Raw genomic sequence first — 22,184 nt, forward strand, 5'->3', positions numbered from 1 at the left:
GATGATAATGAGGAGGTTCCCGTCGCGTTGCGACGAACAGCTCTACAAAAGGTCAATGCCCTGGAACTTATGCTTGGACAAGTAGCCAATTATTGCCCCGTTATCTCAAGGAACACTATGGTGAAGAATTCTACATCCATTGGTCAGATCTGGCAAGTTATCAGACTCCATTATGGATTTCAGTCTACCGGAGCTCACTTCATAGACTTTTCTGACATTAAGCTTGACCCTGAGGAACGCCCAGAAGATTTATATCAGCACCTCATGGCCTTTATTGAGGACAATCTCTTGCGTCGGGAGGGTGCTATTACGCACCATGGAGTGATAATCAACGAGGACGAGGAACTTTCTCCCACTTAAGAGAACTTTATTATACTCACATGGCTCCGATTGATTCACCCTGAATTGCCAAGACTGGTCAAGCAAAGATATGGAACCGAACTACGCTCACGGACCTTAGCTTCCATCAAACCGGAGGTCTCGCAGGCACTTTCATCTCTCCTGGATGAAATACGCACAGGTGATGACGTGAAGATTATGAGGGCTGCAGCGTCCTCAGATGGCAACCGAAGATCTCCATTTACCAACAGACCTCCAAAGACCTCCCCCCAACGCCCAAACAAGATGTGCCCTTTGTGCAGTCAAGCGGGTCGTTCAGACATACGCCACTTCCTCAGTGTGTGCCCCCACCTCCCAGAACGGGACAGGAAATACATGACGAAGGCCCGACAGATATCGCACATATTGGACATAAACGACAATGACAATGAGGAGACAGAGGATATCTTCACCATCGAGCCCCCAACATTATCAAAGTCTAACCTCTCAGCACTTAGGATCCAGGTCCGCCAATCTCCATATATTGATGTTTTCCACCATCATCATGGTGTCCGCCTCACACTCGACTCTGGAGCAACCGGCTATATGATTCGCCTGTCAGCCGCAATACGTCTAGATGCTAAGATTACCAAGTCATCACAGTCAGCCCATCAAGCAGATGGATCCTCACCCCTAGAAGTCGTTGGAGAGACCTGCATGACATTTGCGCGCGATGACAAAGTTTTTGTTCGAAGGCTTGGTGGTTCAGGACCTCGATGTCGATGTCATTGCAGGAACCCCCTTCCTTGAGTGCAATGATGTGTACACTCGACCAGCTAAACGTCAAGTGCACGTCGGTGACAATGCTACATATACTTATGGCTCTACCGACGAACCAACCACTCGTCACACTGTGCGGCGTGCAAGCCTTATACGAGCTCCCCATGTTGCTACAGTATGGCCTGGTGAATATCTGGAGGTAAGCCTTCCCGACGACATGTACTCTCAAGACGGAACCGTGGCAGTTGAGCCACGTATCGACTCTAGACAAGTGACTACTAAAGATGACTACATGTGGCCTCCACCTAGCCTCTTAACAAGTGTCTCAGGCAGGATCCGCATCCCAAATTTGACTGATAGTCCACAGACCGTGAGACGACATGAACACTTTTGTCAAGTCAGACCAGTTGCTATCCTACCGGACAACAATGCGACAGCCCATGACCCTCCAACTTCGTGTCTTAAAACCTCAACTGTTCATCACCAGGACGCAAACTACTCTAGCCATGTCAAGTTAGATCCTGATTCTACTATTCCCCCATTGGTAGTGGCCAGTTTCAAGTCGCTTCTTGAAGAGTATGACACTGTTTTTGACCCCCGGTTCCAGGGTTATAACGGGAAGTCCGGTCCATTCCAAGCTGTTGTGAACATGGGACCTGTACTACCGCCGCAGCGCAAAGGACGTGTTCCCCAATATTCCAGGGACAGACTTTTAGAACTACAGACAAAGTTCAACGAACTCGAAGACTTGGGTGTCTTCGTCAGACCTGAGGATGCCAATATCTGCGTAGAGTACTTAAACCCATCCTTCCTAGTCAAGAAGTCTAGCGGAGGCTTCCGGTTGGTCACTGCCTTTGCAGACGTTGGACGTTACAGTAAGCCTCAACCATCCCTGATGCCTGATGTTGACTCAACGTTACGCCAAATAGCCCAATGGAGACACATCATTAGCACAGACCTCACAAATGCCTTTTACCAGATTCCACTCTCACGTGAGTCTATGAAGTACTGTGGTGTAGCGACCCCCTTCAGAGGAGTGAGAGTCTATGCCAGGTCGGCCATGGGCATGCCGGGGTCAGAAACTGCTCTTGAAGAGCTCATGTGCCGAGTGTTAGGAGAATTACTTGAAGAGGGAGTAGTTGCTAAACTTGCTGATGACTTGTACTGTGGTGGGGATACCCATGAAGAGCTCTTACATACATGGAAGCGTGTCTTACAGGCCCTACACCGGAATGGTCTCCATCTGTCAGCCGCTAAGACTGTTATCTGTCCGTCTACGGTCACAATTCTGGGTTGGATATGGAACCGAGGCACCATTCACGCTAGCCCCCACCGAATAGCGACCCTCTCGACATGCGCTCCTCCAGAGACAACACGGGGACTTCGTTCGTTCATTGGAGCTTATAAAGTACTAGCCCGTGTCATCCATGGATGTGCCACCCTCCTTTCACCGTTGGATGAAGCCTTAACAGGTTCACAAAGCAAAGACAAAATCATATGGTCAGACGACTTGTCAACAGCCTTTGCTAAGGCCCAGGCTGCATTGAGTTCCAACCGTACTATTGTGCTCCCACGTCCGGAGGATCAGTTATGGATCGTGACCGATGGTGCTGTCAAGTCTCGTGGTGTCGGAGCAACACTTTACGTCACACGCGACAGTAGGCAACTTCTTGCAGGTTTCTTTAGTGCCAAACTTCGTGGACGCCAGGTTTCATGGCTTCCCTGTGAAATCGAAGCGCTTTCTGTTGCTGCGGCCACGAAACACTTCAGCCCCTTCATCATCCAATCTCACCACAACACATGCATTCTTACTGACAGCAAGCCTTGTGTTCAGGCATTTGAGAAATTGTGCAGGGGTGAATTCTCAGCGAGCCCACGCGTATCAACTTTCCTTTCCACAGTCAGTCGATATCAGGCTACTATTCGTCACCTGGCTGGATCAGCAAATGTACCCTCAGACTTCTCAAGTCGAAACGCCCCTGATTGTACTGAGCCAACTTGTCAAATTTGCTCCTTTGTCAGGAAAACTGAAGACTCGGTTGTCCGTACAATGTCAGTTCAGGAAATCATCGCCGGAGATGCTAAGTTACCCTTCACCAGCAGAGCTGCGTGGCACGACATACAATCTGACTGTCAAGATATGAGAAGGACACATGCTCACCTGCTTCAGGGTACCAGGCCATCTAAGAAGCTCACCAACATCAAGGATGTCAAGAGGTATCTCCATTCAGTCACCATAGCTAAGGATGGATTGTTGGTTGTGCCAAGAGTTGAACCTCTAGCCCCAACTCGTGAACTCATAGCAGTACCCCGCAAAGTCCTAGATGGTTTACTCACATCCATACATATCCAGTTAGACCATCCCTCCTCCCACCAACTTAAACAGGTAGTGCACCGTTTCTTTTATGCTCTCGACATGGATAGAGCTATAGATCAAACAACGAAGAGTTGCCATCAATGCTCATCATTACAGAAGATGACCCATACCATCATAGAACAGTCGACCTCTGACCCCCCAGAATCAATAAGTACGTCGTTTGCTGCAGATGTCTTGAAGCGGTCACGACAACTCATTCTTGTCCTGCGAGAAACAGTAACCTCGTACACCAGCGCATGTCTCATCGAAAATGAGAGGGGTGATACACTACGCGATGGTCTCATCCGCCTTTGCGTTGAACTCAGACCATTAGACGGTCCAGTAGCTGTGATCAGAACAGACCCTGCCACCGGATTTGCCTCTATCATCAATGATAAGCTCCTTCACAAGCACAGAATAAATCTTGAGATAGGGAGAGTGAAGAATGTCAATAAAAACCCTGTTGCAGAAAGAGCCGTCCAAGAGCTAGAAGAAGAACTTCTACGCCAAGATCCTTTGGGTGGCTCTGTCACAGTTCTGACGCTTTGCGTGACCCTAGCCCGGTTGAACGCTCGTATACGGGGAAGGGGCCTATCGGCCAGAGAAATGTGGACACAACGGGATCAATTCACTAACAGTCAGTTACCTATCAACGACAGGCAGTTGATAACTGACCAACATTCCCAGCGATCCAGCAATCACCGCCACAGCCAGAAGTCAAAAGCCCCGAAGGGAGTTCTACCCTCTAGTGCCCAGGTACAGGTTGGTGACCTGGTTTATCTTCACACAGACCGTAACAAGACTCGAGCTAGAGACCGCTACCTTGTGGTCCACTCAGATGGTTCTTGGTGCAACATTCAAAAGTTTGCCGGAAAGCAGTTGAGGAGTGCTTCATACAGAGTGAAACAGTCTGAGTGCTTCACAGTACCTAATTTCATGCCGCTGACGTCAGTACGCACTCATGCAGGGGCCAATGAGGATGACGACACTGAAGGAGACCAGTCAATGGCAAGCTGCCATCAACCACCAGACCCCCCTCATATTCCTCTAATCCTTTCTAGTCCTCCAGAGAATGACCCTATACCTGAGTATCAGACTCATGAGATGCCTGCACCAGCCTGCAGTTCCCCTACTATCCAAACAGACCAAGAAGATACAGTCAGCGATATTCCCGGCCACGTCTACACCTCTGAACCCGTGACTAGTCAGGTACAGACACAGAGGTACCCTACACGCTCACGTCATCTACCCAGCCGTTTACGTGACTACGTCCTTGACTGATATAGACAATCTGTGAGTTTATTCTCAAGCGAGTCATTGTGGACTCACACAGTGTGTTGGGCAGAATAATCCCATAGACTTGAGGGCAGTCTACCCTATGACGGTCTATCCTATGCTTCATACATTTTGTTTGTCACTATTCCCATAATGTTACGTTTTCTCGTACATTATAGGCAATGTTTGTGTTACATTTAGTTCACACGGCGGTTAGTGTATGGTACCACCATTATGTCCATCTTAATTCCCAGGCAGAAAGCCCAATTCTTTACTCAGTTTCTGTTACTGGCCTTCTGGAGAAGGAAAGACGAAGTTACGCCAATAGTGTTGGCTGGTTATTAGCGGTACGGAAGACTCCCGAGTTACCTCCCTTGTCTTCGCTCTTCTCCCTCTCATTATTTTGTACTCGCCTCGTGGTGTTTGGAAATAAAACCTCTCGCAACCGAAAAGCCTCTCCATCTTGTGTCCCAATCGTCAGTGGCCTAAGAGTGTCCGTCAAACCTTACTGGCGCAAGGTGTGTCAACTACGAACCAAGTCACATTTCCGTTTACCTGACTGGCACATTTCGTGTGTACATATGATAGTCCGACTTTACAGAGTCTAAGCGATACTTTTTAAAGTTAATATAAAATCGATTTCAATATCATATCACGTTGATTTAAAACATGAAACAAACCAATCGGTGAATGATTAAAAGGTGCCTTCCTAGTAGATCTAGGCATATATATTCTTAATTTGGTTATGTAATTTTGATTGAAAACAATTGAAAAAACGCTGATGTTTATGCGATAATATCCTGCTAATGATTCACATGTATGCATTCATCCGCAGATCACAACAGATGATCTTTTCTGTGTACCTTATAGTCATACAAGAGTTGCTCCCCTTTGACCAGCGACCACAAACCTCGGACTCCACACTTTGCAGACACGGAATATTGTCAGTTCAAACGAACAGAAACATTGAATGAAGATCCTGATAATGTCTTTGAGGAGATAAGTAAATGTATTAATTCATTCGTGATCATATGCGTTGTTTAACCACGATGTTGAGAAGAGTGTGTTTTTCAAATTTAAAAGTATACCGAGCATGAACGTTCTGGACTAAGCGAGGCCAGGTATACAACTGTATACAGTTGTATGGATGCTGATACACCAACCACTGGTTTATGTGCCACAGGCCAGACAAACTGTGCCTGTCGTCAAGATGAAGCTGTGCTGCATACGGTGGATGTGGATTTGAAACAACGCCGCAATTCAAAGCCGTGCGAATACTTGCCATGGTTATTGTCAAGCAGATGGCCATCTTACACACAAAAAACCCAGATAAGTCTATTCACATAATACAGACCCTGTGTAGTCTAGCAATACAAAGATTTTCACGCAAAGCAAATGACTGTCTATTCACGCAATACAAATGACTGTCTTATCACGTAGTACAAATGGTTGTCTATATATGCAATACAAATGACTGTCTATCCACGCAATACAAATGGCTGTCTATTCACGCAATACAAATGGCTGTCTATTTACGCAATACAAATGACTGTCTATTCACGCAATACAAATGGCTGTTTAATCACGCAATACAAATTACTGTCTATTCACGTAGTACAAATGGCTGTCTATTCACACAATAGACTCCGCGAAATTCTGTTTCAGAGAGTGTTGAATCCTACAGTTTTGTAGTCCATACCTGTCGTCAACCGGTTAAGTTTTGTCATAATATTTAATCAAATATACCGTTACTTCTACTTTTGTTAACCCGATACCCGAATACCTGATGACAACCAGTTAAGTTATGTCATAGTATTGAATGAAATATATTCTATTTTCGTTATTTCTATTCCAAGTGAAATGCCGCCTACCAATTAACACTTTTGACCGCCTCCGTGGTCTAGTGGTAGAGCGTCCGCCCGGAGAGTGGAAGGTCCGGGGTTTGATCCCCGGCCGCGTCGTACCAAAAAACGGTGCTTGTTGTTACCCTGTCGGGCGCTCGGCATTAAGGGGCTAAAACAAGGCGTGCTCGGAGTCAGTATACTGTGTCTAAGTAGGGTATTCATGTTAACTGCGGCATGGTATCTCAGTAAGGTAGAACAGTAAATCGGCATTAGTCCGGACTAGTACAAGCAGACACACACACACACACACACACACACACACACACACACACACACGTGCATGCATGTCGCTATATATAAGTACAATAAACTTGGACGCGACGTTTAACCCAATTTCATCTCACTTATTAATACTTTTACATTTCTCACCTGATATTTCTCAAGCTTCTTCTATCCCGCGGTCCATGTTTACATCACCGGGATCAACGTTTAACAAGTGTTCATATTTAATGTTTCGTCCTAAAGTGCACACTTCGCATTAAACTGGTTTAGTCAGCGTTGGTCAGAAAACACACCGAAAGTCCGCATTAGATGGGACATTCCTCAGATCCCACCCTAAAAAGGAGTAGTGTTTTACATGCGTGTTGAGGAAAATACAACTATATTACTTAATCAGCTTTGTAAATAGGATACTGGATATATACTGCACAAAAGAAGTTAAAGAAAACTCGATTTTGTTTCATTTAACAACAATTGTCATGGGGCGGTGGGATAGCCCAATGGTTAAAGTGTTCACTCGTCACACCGAAGACCCGGGTTCTTCGCCACAGCGGTACAATGTGTGAAGCCCATTTCTGGTGTCCGCCCTGTGATTTAGCTGGAATATTGCTAAAAGCGGCGTCAAACTATACTCACTCACTCACTGTTATGGCGTGGCAGATTAGCTATAGTCACATGAAAACAGCTGGTGTTCCTAACTTCTTTTTAGTAGTATTCATACGTATGTTTCTTGCAACGGAATATGACCAAGCTCAGAAAAAAACTCCACTCTTTCCTCGACCAACTGAATCTATCAGATGCTGTGTTCACTTGTCAGGTGTAGTTGGTGGTTATTCCTCCTCGTCGGGGCACCATCCGTGTAGTGTAGTGGATAGAGCGTCTGCCATGAGGCGGAAGGTCGGTGGTTCGAGCCCCAGATCCCGCCTGACCCTCGGTATTAATGGGATACAACTGGTCGTGTCGGACTCGGTATACTGTGTGGGGTATTTGCGTTAAACTGCGTCAAGGTATCTCAGTGGGCTTGCACTATGGGGCCGGCATAAGTCCTGACTATTACGAGCAGAGACACACACTCACAAAGGCATGCACGCAAGAATACATACATGCAGACACACACTCACAAAGGCATGCACGCACGAATACATACATACAGGCACACACTCACAAAGGCATGCACGCACGAATACATACATACAGACACAGACATACAGGGGCACTAATAGAATAACCTTGAACGCAACGTTAAACGTAATTTCACCTCATTTATCTTACCTCATCGTCGAATTATTAAAATCGAGGTATAGAAACTATGGGTCTACGGCTTAAGTATAGTAAATCTTGGGTGGTGGCCGTATCGGGTCAGGCACAGTAAGATTTGGATGATTGACGCATCAGGCACAGTAAGATTTGGGTGATTGACGCATCAGGCACAGTAAGATTTAGATGACTGGCCCATCATGTTCAGTAAGATTTGGGTGATTGACGCATCAGGCACAGTAAGATTTGGATGATTGACGCATCAGGCACAGTAAGATTTGGTGATTGACGCATCAGACACAGTAAGATTTGGATGATTGACGCACCAGACACAGTAAGATTTGGATGATTGGCGCATCAAGAACAGTAAGATTTTGGTGATTGACGCATCAGGCACAGTAAGATTTGATGATTGACGTATCAGGCACAGTAAGATTTGGGGATTGACACATCAGGCACGGTAAGATGTGGATGATTGACGCATCAAGCACAGTAAGATTTGGTGATTGGCGCATCAGGCACAGTAAGATTCGGATAATTGACGCATCAGGCACAGTAAGATTTGGTGATTGACACATCAGGCACGGTAAGATGTGGATGATTGACGCATCAAGCACAGTAAGATTTGGTGATTGACGCATCGGCCACAGTAAGAATCGGGCGATTCGCGCATTAGGCTCAGTAAGATTTGGGTGATTGACGCATCAGGCACAGTAAGATTTGGATGATTGACGCATCAGGCACAGTAAGATTTGGATAATTGACGCATCAGGCACAGTAAGATTCGGGTGATTGGCGCATCAGGCACAGTAAGATTAAGGTGATAGACGCATCAGACACAGTAAGTCTTGAATGATTGACGCATCAGACACAGTAAGACTTGGATGACTGGCCCATCATTCACAGTAAGATTTGGGTGATTGACGCATCAGGCACAGTAAGATTTGGATGACTGGTCCATCATGAACAGTAAGATTCAGGTGATTGGCGTATCAGGCACGGTAAGACTTGGATGATTGACGCCTCAGGCACAGTAAGATTTAGATGACTGGCCCATCATGTTCAGTAAGATTTGGGTGATTGACGCATCAGGCACAGTAAGATTTGGATGATTGACGCATCAGGCACAGTTAGATTTGGATGATTGACGCATCAGGCACAGTAAGATTTGGTGATTGACGCATCAGACACAGTAAGATTTGGATGATTGACGCACCAGACACAGTAAGATTTGGATGATTGGCGCATCAAGAACAGTAAGATTTTGGTGATTGACGCATCAGGCACAGTAAGATTTGATGATTGACGTATCAGGCACAGTAAGATTTGGGGATTGACACATCAGGCACGGTAAGATGTGGATGATTGACGCATCAAGCACAGTAAGATTTGGTGATTGGCGCATCAGGCACAGTAAGATTTGGATAATTGACGCATCAGGCACAGTAAGATTTGGTGATTGGCGCATCAGGCACAGTAAGATTTGGATGATTGGCGCATCAAGAACAGTAAGATTTGGGGATTGACGCATCAGGCACAGTAAGATTTGGTGATTGGCGCATCAGGCACAGTTAGATTTGGATGATTGACGTATCAGGCACAGTAAGATTTGGGGATTGACACATCAGGCACGGTAAGATGTGGATGATTGACGCATCAGGCACAGTAAGATTTGGTGATTGGCGCATCAGGCACAGTAAGATTTGGTGATTGACACATCAGGCACGGTCAGATGTGGATGATTGACGCATCAAGCACAGTAAGATTCGTGTGATTGGCGCATAATTGGTGGGGTGTCACAATTGTCGCGCCCATGGGGATACCTAATTCTTACCTAAATGTGCTGTACCCAAACACATTGTACATATATGTTGTCAATGAGGAAGTCCAGCATTTCACATATTGTCCGATGTCACTGCTTTCTTTTTGACGAATTGAAGTTTTGAAGATACAGATGTAACTATATCTGTGGTCACATTTAGTGTCAAATGTCGTGTGGGAAAGTGGTACACAGATTTGAAAAATCAATTGTTTGCACAACTGAACTTGGTTCTTTCAGGAGATTGCAAAATTCAAACAAATCCTTTGAGCTTGAGAATCAGGCGTGGTATAATTTGGGGTTTGACACATCAGCATAGTAAGATTTCATTGGTGACGCTTCAGGATTAGAGAATTTGGTGCTTGACGCACCAGCCATAGTACGATTTGAGTGATTAACACATTAGCATAGAATGATTTCATGATTGATGCTTGATGCATATAGATTTGGGTGCTTGACGCACCAGGCATTGTACGATTTGAGTGATTGACACATTAGCATTGGATGATTTCATGATTGATGCTTGAGGCATATAGATTTGGGTGCTTGACGCACCAGGCTTAATAAGATTTGGGTGATTGACACATTAGCATAGAATGATTCCATGATTGTTGCTTGAGGCATATAGATTTGGTTTGCTTGACGCACCAGGCATAGTAAGATTTGGGTGATTGACACACTACATAGAAAGATTTCACGATTGACGTACCAGGCATAGTGAGATTTGGGTGAATGACATTTAGGACATTGTTAGGTTTAATGATTGGCGTATCAGGCCCTGTGATATTTGAGTGATTGACACATCAGCATAGAAAGACTTCAGGATTGACGTACCAGGCATAGTGAGATTTGGGTGAATGACATTTAGGACATTGTTAGATTTAATGATTGACACATCAGGCCCAGTGATATTTGAGTGATTGACACATTAGCATAGCAAGATTTCAGGATTGACGTACCAGGCATAGTGTGATTTTGGTGAATGGCATTTAGGACATTGTCAGATTTAATGATTGACGCACCAGGCCCTGTGATATTTGAGTGATTGACACATCAGCATAGAGAGATTTCAGGATTGACGTATCAGGCATAGTGAGATTTTGGTGAATGACGTTTAGGACATTGTTAGATTTAATGATTGACGCATCAGGCCCTGTGATATTTGAGTGATTGACACATCAGCATAGAGAGATTTTGGTGAAAAGGTTCGGTTCGGGGGAATGGTGTCATTCAGGTGGTTTTCGATCACGCATTGTTCTACAATTGCTGGTGAAAATCGTTACCTCGCTTTTTGTCATTACATCGACCCGCTAAACAAGTGATTGTAACTGTTTAAACTATTACATGGCTACTAACTACTGGTGGAATACGGGGCGGTGGGGTAGCCTAGTGGTTAAAGCGTTCGCTCGTCACGCTGAAGACCCGGGCTCGGTCCTTCACAATGTGTGAAGCCCATTTATGGTGTGTGGTGCCGTGATTTTGCTAGAATATTGCTAAAAGCGGCGTAAAACCGTACTCACTCACTGGTGGAATACACAGTTTGTTCATCAACAAGCTTCTTATATTTCAAGGACATCCTATCAACACACAAATCGCGACCGACAGAATGTGTCACGGAGAGACTCATGTATTGGAAACCACTAACGCTTAAAGACAAAGCCAGAAGAACAAAAAAAACACAATTTGTGTGTGTCATCTTAATTGAAACTCAACGTGCTTCTGCTTTTTATGAGAGGATATAATACTCCATCCATGTGATACCTTTCATAATGCAGTTATAAGCATCCGTCACTGCACGTGTGTGCACATGCACAAACATGCACTGGGGTATTTACTGCGCTAACCTGACCAGATGCTACGTTACTCGGACATATTTAATGGCCTTGATTAAAACACAACAACGCCGTATTCGATTACCAAGCTGTATGATCAACTGCCGCTTGGTAATTAGACTAATGCGACACGCACTAATTACCAGCTGTCGGATAGCTGCTGATACAGAAAAAGCATGTTCACTGTGCACTTTGATAGTGAGTGCTTTTATGGAATCTTCAAGTTATCCAATTCTGTGAAAGATTTATCGTCATGCATTTTCATGCGCTTCGTCATAAACTAAAGCCCATATGGATTCATACACGTAAAGTATATTTTCATTGCTCTCCGTTTAGGTATATTGCAATCTGGATCATAAAGTTGTGATGAGGATGGGGACGTCATTATGGGAAAAAATAAGAAATGGCTGAAATACAAATATATGGATAGCGTAGCCCGTGCTTCTATTATGCCCGGTGCAATAAAGGCAAACTAAAATAATTGGTAGGAACATGGTTTATTGGTTTCAACTTATGCTTGCAGTTTCCATGTCGACCTCTGCCCCCGCGGCCAAAAAATCAAGCTGACAATATACAGAGGATTATTTTTGGCAAATATTCTCTGGTTGAATCTCAAGGGGCGACAATCTACATAGTTTATTGGATAGCAATATGACACATGCAGCCTTCATTGCCACAGTTAATAAATATTATCAGAGCTATAAAGAGCATGGGAGACGGCAGTCGGGACAAACGATGCGGCATTTATCACTCACCAGCATCCGTAGTCAATCTTAGAGTAATGTAGGCCTGCTTGGAATTCTGTCAGATGAACTCACAATTGCTCTGCGTGGTGAGTGCGTGAGGTTGCAGTATAAAATTTGCATTTGTTTTCTATTGCTTATGTTTTATTTATTTTCGGATAGGGAAAACATGTACTTCGTCTACAAGCTCCACTGAATGAATATTACGACATCAAATACGGTCTTTTGAACGCAACGACAGCAAATAGGGTCTTTTGACTGCTGCCTCATCCATTTAACCCGAGTCTGATTGTGACGTCATTTTTTTTTTGTGTACACGTATATTTCTGAAATGCGTACATATATATCGCGATTAATATGACAGTCAGCACCTGGGTGGCCCAGTCGTCTAAGGCGCCGCGATTCGCTGTGCAGAGTTGCGTCCCTGAGGCACGCCAGAAACCTATGATTGGGGGTTCGAATCCAGGTTCGCCCCGATTATGTTTCTAGGTTTGTCAGCACCATACCCGTGCTCGTGGGTTTCACCGAAGTGGTAAACGTCTGAGACCTGCATCACTTCGGGCTTTCCTCCCACATTAAGCTGACACGCCGCGATATAACTGGAATACTGTTAACAGCGGCGTTAAACCCAACTCACTCACTCACACCCAAGTTTGCTATACTGTCACGCCCAAGTTCGCTATACTGTCACGCCCAAGTTCGCTATACTGTCACGCCCAAGTTCGCTATACTGTCACGGCAATGTTTCCTGTACTGTCACGGCAATGTTTCCTGTACTGTCACGACAATGTCCCCTATACTAACTGTCACGCAATGTTTCCTATACTGTCACGACAATGTCCCCTATACTCACTGCCACGCAATTTTTCCCATAATGTCACGGCCAAGTTTGCTATACTCACTGTCACGGCCATGTTTGCTATACTGTCACGGCAATGTTACTCATAATGTCACGGCAATGTCCCCGATACTGTCACGGTCAAGTTCGCTATACTGTCACGACAATGTCCCCTATACTGTCACGGTCAAGTTCGCTATACTGTCACGGCCGAGTTTGCTATACTCACTGTCACGGCAATGTTTCCTATACTGTCACGGCAATGTTACTTATAATGTCACGGCAATGTTCCCGATACTGTCACGATCAAGTTCACTTTACTGTCACGGCCGAGTTTGCTATACTCACTGTCACGGCAATGTTTCCTATACTGTCACAACCAATTTCGCTGTACTATCTCTTACGGCAATGCATGATTTACGGACTTCTTTAAAATCGGACAAGTTGGTTGACCTTTCACTCATGAACCGTCAAACACTCCATCAGTTGTGGAGAGTGTTACACAGTGCACACGTCAGCCCAGCTCACAAGACTGTTCCAACAAGTACCGTATGCCACGGAGCACATTGTGGATGCGGAGATGTGTTGATAACGGTGTATTTCCTAGTACACTCTTATCCAACACAGAATAGAACTTGTTCCAGATTTTAACGATGCTCATTACGGCAGATTGGTCGTGTCTATCTAGGATTGCAATGGTTGTAGGAAGGGCACTGCCGTGTACTAATTGCTTCTTCAGTCGCTGAGTAGAAAAGGCTACGAGAAATTCAGACATTTTCGTCAATTATGAGCCAGAATCGCAACTTACGGTTTAAAGGTATTGATTTGACCTCTGTGAGCGAGGACGTATACAAATTGTTGTGTGTTGGAAGTGGCTAAAAGAGATTCCGCGGCGTTTCTTCTTGCTGTTTAGAATCTCATTTAACAACTTAGAAACTTAATTACGGTATTTTTTTTCAAACGGGCCTGTCTTCTTGTCTTCATTGATAGTCAACAGTCAGTTGCGTTAAGGATCCGATTTACAAGACGGACATCAATACGTGTGTAAATTGATTAAAACTGTCACCTCGACCACCGAGGTACGCCCGACTCCGAATGCAAGGAGACAATAATCACAAATACGAAGGCTATTAGCATAAAGGTATTTGCATAAAACTTCAAAGATAAAATCGCCATGCTTTTTGCATGTAAAAACTTAAATTGACGAATTTATCTTGTTTATATCTGAAATATATACATTGTGGTACAAATGTCTGCTAATTGTTGATTGTTGACAGTCGTAACGTTTTAAATGTATGAAACTTGATATATATTCTCATGTATATATACTACGCAAAAGAAGTTAAAGATCACACGATGTTCTTCATGTGACTATAGTTTGACATTGTCTTTCTACATTAATTCTGCCTTGTGTCAAGTATTCACTTTCTTCCAACTTCTAATGCCAACCAAAGACTTTAGAGTTAATCTGTCAGGACATGACAGACTACATATTGTCATGTAAATAAATCGGGTGTTTTTTTAAACTGCCTTTGAGTTGAATACATTTGCGCTCTTAAGGAATATTTGTTCAAGGAGCTTACTTATTTATTACGTATCAAATTTGTTCAATTGTTTAAAGGTTTATTTAGGTACTGCACGGAAAGTCTAAAGCTGTTTGATCAACGATCACATTTTAGAAAAAAGAGTTTCAAAGAGTACGTAGTGTGTTTGTTTGTTTATGTGAAAACCTCAAGAGAGTGAGTAAGTTTTACATCGCATGAGCAATAGTTCAGAGTGGGATTTATTAAATTTTAAAAGATCAAGAACTTGTCGAGTAAAGAATGTCCAACATTTTATCCCGGATTGAATATAAAACAAAGTCGTTGGAGTGAGTAAGTGAGTTTGGTTTAACGCCCCTTTTAACATTATTGCAGTTATATCACGGCGTGTCAGCTTAATGTGGGAGGAAAGCCTGTGATTGGGGTCTCAGACGTTTACCACTTCGGTGAGACCCACGAGCACAGGTATGGAGCTGACAAACCCAGAAACGTAATCGGGGCGAACCTGGATTCGAACCCACAATCATAGGATTCTGCCGTGCCCAAGGGACGCAACTCGGCACAGCGATTCGCGGCACCTTACACCACTGGGCCACCCGCGCCCCAAAGTAATTGGAAGTTAAAGGACATACATGTATATATGATATCAACACTTTCAGGTATGACAATTACAATACCGACTATTGGTCACAAGCAACCATGTTTCTTTTTTCTTCAAAAGATTATATGGCTATATATGCCAAAAATGCAATTACCCTGAGAAACAAATTGTTAAACATTAGCATATATCCAAATATGTAAAACTACTTGTATGTACTTCCTTTGTGTATGGGTCGGAGGCCTTACATGCAATAAAACTCTTTGACCTGACCTTGACCTTGTGTTGTTTGTTCATCACCATAATGCCGAGCGGAAGGCAGAGTAACAACAAGGACCATATTCTAACGTATTTCTGATTTGACGCGACCGACAGACGCTGTATCGATCATGTTCGATAGGTGTTTAGCTGATTATTTACGAGGATTTTTAAGGCGCTAGTTGACGAAGGATATACAAGGTTCTGTTGTAAGACAAGAATTATGCTGTTCTATCCACGGAGGATATCATATATAAGTTTAATTACATAGTGGTGACTAGTCTTGTTGTATATGACACCGCCGACATACATGTTATAAATAATAGGGACCCATTAAAGCGACAGTTGTGTGAGTTAGTTAGGTTTGACGTCGCTTTGAACAGGATTCCAGTTATATCACCGCGTGTCAGCGGGAGGAAAAGCCAAAGTGATGCAGGTTTTAGACGTTTATCACTTTGGTGAAACCCACGAGCACAGGTATGGTGCTGACAAACCTAGAAACATAATCGGGGAGACCCGGGATTCGAACCCACGGTCATAGATTTCTGGCTTGTCCAAGGGAAGCAACTCAGCACGGCGAAGAGTTGTGTGGCGGTACTGCACTAGGTAACAAAACAGCCATGTACAAACAGCTTTTTCAGTCAACAACTGCCTTGTTATCAATGTTGTTAACCAGACTATGTGTTCTTTACGAAGTATTACTTGTTAGCCTCTTTAGCTTAAACTGTATAACAAGGGAAGTCCCTCTGTAGAACCAAGCACCTGTCTGATGAGAAATTGAACAAAGGCTTCATCGGAAGATTCAAAGATTGGCTTTTTCAACTGGCAGTTCCATTGAGTAGGAATTGATTATCTGCCTATCAAACAAACCTTCTTTCTCGTGTGGTTCTCTGAAAGGTGTTTTTGGCTCTATCCCCTGTGGTGGCTAATTGTGTGCTAGACGATTCTTTGTATACACGCAACTTTTTGCATCTTCCTGTTGTGCTGTCATTATACCGTTATTCCCCTTTGATGTACCGCACACACAGTCATCAGACAGACAGGGATCTCCCCAAGATAAGACGCAGCCCAACACACATTCTATTGATTGTTCTCGCGCGTTTCCGTCAAATAACTAATTACCAGCTCCCTCGTCCCTCTTTGCCTGGCTTATTAAGCTATAATGATTCTCTACTAATAATATTTGTCTTACCTCTGAAGATATTCGTACTGAGAAATTCATACGAATGGTTATATATTGATGGGCATTTGAAAGATTCAGTGCGCTGCACGATGTTGTCGCTGTCGGAACTGCCTGAAGACTTATATTGTATGCACAAGCTTCTCAAGCGAGGTGCAATACTTCTTGTTGTCTACCAAAGACGACATGTAAAACTAACGATTATTAAAATTGAAACATGTCGAAACAGTCATAGAAAATATATAATCAGCTCTAGGCCGAGGGCAAACCCTCCTATTATCTTATCATTGGACGTTTGTAAATATTTGATGGCTTCTCCCCACAGGGCCATTAAATAGAGATATTAAACAATTGTTAATGTCAACCTTGATTTGAAGTGTGGGTGAAAGTCGCTCGCAGAGTTATCAGATTAGCGAAGAACCATTTCCTGCTGCCTCTCAGCTTTGCTTGGCATCACTGGGCGATGTCGGGGGGCAAACAGGCTTCCTTGGTGCCACGGGCGTAACAGACATTGCCACAAACAGTTTACAAACAGACCTGATAGAGTAAGAAGTCTCTCTCCAAACACATCCAGAATATCGAACACAGCTATTGTACTGCGCTCTCTGTCTAGCTCCTATCCAAATGGTGCCTATTAAGTGTTTGAAGCAAAATAAATTGTGAACAAAGGTGGGCACGGCGTATAGAAAGATCGGCTGAAGGCTCAGCTGCCCCTGGCCTCTTGCATCTGGCAAAAGACAGGGCAAATATTTGCCCAACACAGGCTAGTTTCTGGCAGCCAAATTACTTGTTTCATAGTAGCCTGCGTGACAATGGAAGCCACCAACTGCTGCTATCGTAATAACTAGGATCTGATTAAGTCTAGATGTGTCTGCTGACTCATTCATGGAGAGGAAGGATCGGGATGCTGGGGATGATGGATGGCGACTTCTGTTCCTGTGTATCCACTAGCTAATCAGGTGGGCCACCTCCACACCGGAGCTCTCAAGTGGCAGAGCACTCCGCTACATCAGCGCTCTTCCCTACAATCTCTCTACCCTCCTGCACAACCTGTAGGAATTGTGCTACATCAATAATGGACAGCCTGCCAGCCCTAACTTCATATTGATAGCTCTCATCCAAGCCAGGCGAGGCAGATTTATGGTCGTCGGGAACTCCGCGATGATGGATCATACCCCAAACCGCTTCAAGACTCTATTGCAGACAAACGAGAAGCTTATCGGGGCACGCACTTCCGCTATTTACAGATCATTTACTCCTTGTGTAGTTTGGTCATTGGGCGGACATGTCAGAGGTTGACGATGCGTCTGTATTTATCACATATATGTCAATTCTGGGGATTTTAACATCGATCCACCATTGACGCCTTGCAGAGTCGTCGTTGCCGCTAAGGCACCGGAAGTGAGCATGGAGAAGCCCTTTCTTACCACTATCAGGTTCTGGCACCAGCGAACTCTCGGATGTGCCGAATGTCAATAATCATGTCTGCCTTATCTTGTAATAAAGGATTTTTTGCCTACAATGATGTATGATCGTTCAATGCAGACGGTAATGAGAGGTGTCAGACTCGCCAGTTCAATGGTCCAGCGTTCATATAACGACCTGTAACACCGGCAGAATTTCAGCACGCTCTCTGGAGGGACAGATGGCTATCTACAAAGAAGATTCCCAATACACACATGCTCTATAATTGATAAGCGATCCTCCATTTTATATAATGGGTGGATGGGTGGGAGGTATGGGTCTGGGAATTGTTTTCGAGGCAGGATGTTTGCTCGCTCACAACTTGAATAGGTTTTTTGTGAGATGAACATTGTTTTCCTGTATATCTGTAAATGTTTGTTTAACTACGAACACAATTAGGATTTAACGATTACTGATTTTGATTCAATGCCTGTTTAGGTAATGTTGATAATTTGGGATTACTATGTTGATCGCGCTGAACACATCTGTGTTATGATGTCGGCGCACAATGTCGACATGAGGCGACTCATCCCGCCTTCAGAGGCGGTAGGTAACACTTACCGCTTTTGTAATACACTGTTTCTTAAGGGAAGGCCTCAAAGATTGCAAGTATATTTTTTCATAATTTAACGAAGATACTTTTGAGCTTTTTCAATTTGTCGTCACGGAAAAGGCACTGACAAAACATACAGAATAATCGGATTAATTAAGAACTACATTTTGCAGGAACTGCACGTGAGACACACATTCTCGTGTAACATAATGACTGCAGTACATTTATGCAGTACATCTGTCGATATCTCATTTGACAAGAGACTGCTTTAACACCCACCCACCCACCCCCAACACACACCCCCACCCCCACCACCCCCCACCCCCTCCACACACCTTTCACTCTGAGTGACGGCGGAATTACACATTATTGGTGATAGACTTAACTACAAATGAATGTCCCTAGGTTTTCGACTGTTCACGTGTGGGGAGCTTGATAGCCGGGTGCAGCCGCAATTCATCCTGATGAGGCTTCAGCACGCCCTTGAGTGCCGCACGTCGAATGTGCATACATCTATGTATTTGAGCTTGAATGTGATTGAACAATTCAACAGTCCGCGAAAAAAGACACTAATTCTTTTCGACTCGTGCACATTCTGCGTGTCAGTAGCGTGGATAGGTGCTCGTTGAATGTGTCCTGAGAATGCCTGTGCCTCTACACCGCTAATAAGCAGATTGACGGCACCGTGCTGCACTAATGGGGTCTGTAATGGGGTTGCTTATATCCGTCGCGTGGTGGCGCTGAGGGAGAGGGAGAGGCCAACGCGTGGGGGTGGGGAGAGAAGTGGGGAGGGGTGAAGGTTGTGTATGCGGAGATTAAAAAGTTAGAAAAGGGAAGGAAAGGAACGAAAGTTAATGAGAGAGAGAGAGAGAGAGAGAGAGAGAGAGAGAGAGAGAATTTGGTTGATGTGGGATGTACAAACGAAACGGCAAGAAGAAGATTGTGTCAGTAAGAATCAATGTTATTTTACACCGCAGTCAGAAAACTTCCAGTTATTAAGACCAGCCAAACTAGTGGTTGATAGCACGAACCACAATCCATCGGGGTTACACCTTGCATCCCCAGGAGGAAGAGGGTTAAAATTATGTCTGTGTAGATGATATGGGCAGCGGCTTAGTCTCGGGGTTAAAGCGTTGGTTGATTAATAACACCAACGACCTGGGTTCGGGTTCGATTTCCTTCACGGGAACAAAGTGTGTAAGCCATTTCTTGTACAAGCACCTCTCTCCCGGCGTAATGTGGTTGGAGTAATTACCAAAGCGGCACAAAACGTTACTCACTCATTCATCTACTGGCAAGTGTCAAAAATATTGTCAAGACTTTTCCGATGTCTCTGACAACACTTACATTTCTTCACAATCCAAAGTGATAAAACCTTTGATGCCATCTGTATGATGTAATAATTCTTTAATTTCATCATGTATTTATTTAATTCAACTTTAAGAAGGAGAAAAAGGCTTTTCTCCAGGGTCGGATCACTTGTTGGGGAGCCTTGAGGCGAGCAGTCTATGGCTACGGCGTATGTGCACAAGGCACTATTTTCATCTCTAGAGAGCCCCGTAATTGAACCGATTTACCTCAGTATCGTGGACAAAGAGACTTTAGAACCACGTTTGCGATCTTAGATTATTTGAACAGCAGGGTTAATGTCAAAAAATTCAAACACGGCGGTTTTATGTATCCATGGAACATTTTGAGAGAAATCCATGGCAACGTTTAGCAGAGTAGCGCACAGACCACAGTGGTGAATCATGTGGCTTGAATCGAATGTTTTCATTTCGAAGTTATGCATTGGCGTTTCCTGTAGCTATCAGTCTTGGATGATACTCAGTAATCTTCATTTGACCAGCTGTGTTATAACTAGAGGTTTTTATTTTCTATGCGTTTTGATATGGGAAGTGTACATTTAGAGAATTTGTATTAGATTGATTTTATGACTTGAACGTTATTCGTGATGGATTTAATGATTACTTGAATAATGAAAATGAAAAATACGTTATAAAATTGAGAGAGAATTACAATTCTGAATTACTTGTCCTGTGTTTGGACAAGAATAGACTTGTTAAGTGCTTGTACCTACAGTAACGCTGGAGGGGGTCGGGACGCCAGGCCCTCTTACCAAGTTATTCTAGTTCTCTCTGCTCATAATTACCTTCTCAGCTCGGAGGACGCGAGAATGTTATCAGTTCGATGGAGGTAAAACAATTAGCCGTAGCCTGAAAGCTTTTAAACAATGTTTCTGCCACATTATTGACAATTTTCATACAGTTATGACATTAAGCGGGAAGATCCCTGAGAGCTGAGAAAGAGATGGATGGATTAAGATACAGTGAGTGTAGAGAGGTGAGGACCTGGACGGCGTAGAACAACATCTTCACAGTCCACGTGGGAGTTATAACTTCAGTAACGCTCCTGTGCATTTCGTTACGCTACAGCTTCTTTCTCGTCATCATTAGATCGTCTTGTGATGTGAACCATCCTTAGATCATCACGTGTAGTTGAACCATCCTTAGACCATCACGTGTAGGTGAACCATCCTTAGATCATCACGTGTAGGTGAACCATCCTTAGATCATCACGTGTAGGTGAACCATCCTTAGACCATCACGTGTAGGTGAGACATCCTTAGATCATCACGTGTAGGTGAAACATCCTTACATCATTACGTGTAGGTGAACCATCCTTAGATCATCACGTGAAACATCCATAGCTCATCACGTGTAGGGAAATATCCTTAGATCATCACGTGTAGTTGAAACATCCTGAGATCATCCCGTGTAGGCAAAACCTCCTTAGATCATCACGTGTAGGTGAACCATCCTTAGATCATCACGTGAAACATCCATAGACCATCACGTGTAGGTGAAACATCCTGAGATCATCACCCTAGGCAAAACGTCCTTAGATCATCAAGTGTAGGGAAATATCATTAGGTCTTCAAGTGTACGTTAAGCAAGCAGAGTGCCATCGCGTTTAGGTTAAACACTATTAGGACACCACACGTAGGTTAAACAATATCAGGACACCACGTGTAGGTTAACCAACATAGGGACAACACGTACAGATGAATACTATTTGGACATCACGTGTAGGTTACAAAACATGAGGGCATCACGTGTAGGTGTACAACCATTAGAACGTCACTTTTAGGTGAAAATGAAGCATCACGTGTTTGTTTGTTGTTGGAAGCCGCAGTGAGACCCTTTCCCGCCATATCACGACGGTAAAAACATACATAATCGAGTTTGG

General features: G+C 44.0%; 1 pseudogene; it reads left to right on the top strand.

Moving 5' to 3' along the window:
- The first annotated feature begins 537 nt into the window (after window positions 1-537).
- Window positions 538-4,735, top strand: LOC139478443 (uncharacterized; annotated as a pseudogene).
- Window positions 4,736-22,184: the final 17,449 nt, after the last annotated feature.

This window comes from Haliotis cracherodii, unplaced genomic scaffold (assembly GCF_022045235.1).
Source record: "Haliotis cracherodii isolate W230 unplaced genomic scaffold, xgHalCrac1.p SCAF_4, whole genome shotgun sequence".
Classification (NCBI taxonomy): Eukaryota; Metazoa; Mollusca; class Gastropoda; order Lepetellida; family Haliotidae; genus Haliotis; species Haliotis cracherodii.